Source organism: Hyaena hyaena, unplaced genomic scaffold (genome assembly GCF_003009895.1).
Source record: "Hyaena hyaena isolate Hyena2069 unplaced genomic scaffold, ASM300989v1 scaffold_1682, whole genome shotgun sequence".
NCBI classification, from domain to species: Eukaryota; Metazoa; Chordata; class Mammalia; order Carnivora; family Hyaenidae; genus Hyaena; species Hyaena hyaena.
Genome location: NW_024082316.1, coordinates 141,884 through 144,807, shown reverse-complemented (window position 1 = coordinate 144,807; position 2,924 = coordinate 141,884). Strand labels below are relative to the sequence as shown.

At 42.9% G+C, this 2,924-nt stretch overlaps 1 long non-coding RNA gene across 1 annotated transcript; it reads right to left on the bottom strand.

The window, feature by feature from the left end:
• Window positions 1-306: 306 nt before the first annotated feature.
• Window positions 307-2,465, bottom strand: LOC120226410. The gene is made up of 2 exons (XR_005527011.1): window positions 2,317-2,465; window positions 307-691 (listed from the first exon to the last, which is right to left on the bottom strand). It is a non-coding gene; the product is annotated as an uncharacterized LOC120226410 (long non-coding RNA).
• Window positions 2,466-2,924: the final 459 nt, after the last annotated feature.

Genomic DNA, 2,924 nt, shown 5'->3' with positions numbered 1-2,924 from the left:
GCCGAGTGTCAAACCAAGGTCATCGGTTAATGTACTGATGACTCAGGCTGGAAAAATGTAGGGACAGATGCCTGATGGCTAAAGGCGGTTCATCCTGACTCCTAGAGCCTTAGCAAAACCACAGCTGGGAGAGCCCCACAGAGAGCTGAGGTTATAGCCCAGCCAAGATATGGTGCATCCTAAAGTCAGAATTAAATTGCTAACTGAGAAATAAAGAAATATGGTATTTCCTGAACTCTTGAGTTTGTGTCCTTCTCATTCACACCAGCACCATCAATGATTTCCCATATAGATTACACATTTGGATACTATCCTTGGGAAGATCCTGTTGTTTTCAGACAATAGGTGGGCCAGGCTGCCTTTGTGAGGGTCTCAGGTTCCAGGGAAAAGTAAAACAACAGGCTTGGAGGAATCTCTGCAAGTAAGATTCTCATTTCAAGGCCAGTGACGGAATTCTGTAAACATCATGCCCAAAGTTAATCGGGTTGCAAGGGTGTTAATCAGAAGGGTAACCCTCCTACTAGGAAAATAATCTGTTCAGACCCAGTGGCCCTCGCCAACTCTTAATTTTATCCAGTGGTTAACAGATGTTGTGGTTGTTAGCTTGCAGTAATAACTTCCATCTTCACAGGAGTCCTACAGCTCTCTGAAGTTCTTAGATGACAAGGTGAGCTGATCTGTCTGGACACCTCTAGGGAGAGGATAAGGTTGTAAAGGAAAAGAAAAGAAGACTCAATGATGACAGAAATAAAATCAAATGAAAGATGCAATAATTGTCATAAAAATCGTACATCACTGATTTTGCACATGAAGCAAATGTTAAGTGGGAATCCGTCAGTGCCATTTAAACTTTCCAACCCAGACCCATTCCAAGCCCTGCTCCCACTTTCAGAACTTTTTATTTTTTAAATACAGGCAGTGTTTTTGTTTCACACATTAGATAATTGTAAAGCACTTTCCACTAGAGCAAGCCGGCAGCCTTATGCCCCTGCCATAGAGAGAAAGTATAAATGTAAATCGATATCATGTATCATAAATTACTTTTTATTACAAGAGGAGTAAATGATTTGCCTCTGTAAGTGGACTTGCTTGCTTGGCGCAGGATTAAAAGAATGTTTATTGTTGCAATCGAAACCTTTAAAACAAACCCCTCCGAGGTAGAAAGATAGATTTTAGTGCTTCTATTACTGCTCCACAGTACACTGTTCAATCAGTCCCATTTCTTAAAGCAGCTAGTAATTTATTGCCCCAAATATGTTGCGGTTGTCATCTGTGAATTTGGAGTCACACAACTGTTAAATTTAATGAACTATGGTTAAGAAATGAATGAATAGTTATGAGCTTCACAAATCAAACTCTCAAATCTACAACTTGGCTTTTCTTGAATTCTCAATGTGTTTACAACAGGAAAAGCTCCACCCCTCATTGGCTTGTCATGCTCAATTTTACAAGGACAAGCAAACAACCAGCCGTAGCTGTGTGCCAATTTCAGCTGTGGCTGCTCTGAGCCCTGAGTGTACCGGAAATGTAACTGCATAGGGGAGGGGGGGAAGCACTTTCTGGGCCATATGCTTGCTGTTTGTGGTCATAAAGGGCCACACGGCCTCCAATGAAAACTAATTTGGGCTATATTTGAGTCACTGGAAAATAGACCCACTATCTCATCTTCTGCAAGTCTATGGGAATTAACTTGTTTTCATTCCTGTGGGATGTAAAAATGGCTTAGATCTACAACGAAGGGCCAAGTCTCAAACTAAGTTGCAGTCATAAAGAGGATTATTCAATTGTATCATCTTTCCTTTCTGGGTATCCATCTCCCTTCTGAGGTTACACTACCTTACACATTCCAGCAGAAGCTGTAAGGATCATTTAGACCAAGAGAATGAAAATAAGCACAGGAACACATGTGGATGAAAAGTAATTGAAGCAATGCTCTCTCATGGCCCAGTTCCCACAGGGTCTTGCTAACTGCATGTCCTTCCTCTTCTTGTCAGGTCTACATTCCCTTCAGAGCCTGACTCATCCTCCCTGAGACTGTCTCAGATTGCCCCTTGTTCGCTTCTCCCAGCCTGACTTGTTTGACACTAAACTCCAACCCAGTATCTCCATCCTCTGTGATGATTCAGGCTTTTCTGAATCTAGCCCTACACAAATGACTTGTTCTGACTCACCAAGACACCTGAAGAACCGGCCTGGCTCCTCTCTGTCACCTCCCCCATTGGCCTGGCCCTCAAACTGCGGACTGAATCTTTCAATCTGATCTGCCTTCTGTAAGGAAAGAGGGATGGTCAGCCACGGACAGGAGATGGGAACTACCTGATGACGCCTTTCACTGAAGAGAGTGTTATACCCAATATGTGATGTGTGTTCTTTTACCACATACATGATGTATGTTTCTCTACCACACTTCTTGGAGGACTCTTCATCAGCTCAGCTAGGAACCAGAACTTGAATAGTGAGACAGAGCTTTTCTGAGGAGAGGAAATGACATCACAGGCAGTGGGAAGTACATAAACACAAGCTTATAATTCTGAAAAAGGCTCAGGGTTCCTAGGGAACAGGAATGGACTTCTTGTCATTGGAATACTGGGGGCTGAATAAAGAATAGCAAGAGATGAAGCTGGACATATAAGCACTAACTGAGCAACCATGTGTTTAAGCTATGTCGTTTTGCTGTCCTAAAGACAACACAATACAGTACAAGGGAATCCACGTTAATAAGGTCTGGTCAAGCAGCAGCACATCCTTCTGACTATAGTCATCGGTTCCAGGATGGAGATTTGATCCAATCAGAGTCAAGAGATGCAATGAACCTTCTGTTGGGTCTCATGGGAAGAAAGCATGTGCCCTTGGTTCACTGGCACTGTGAGCCTGAAGCTGCTAAGACCTACCATATAGAATCTGATACAGAAGACATTGCAGGA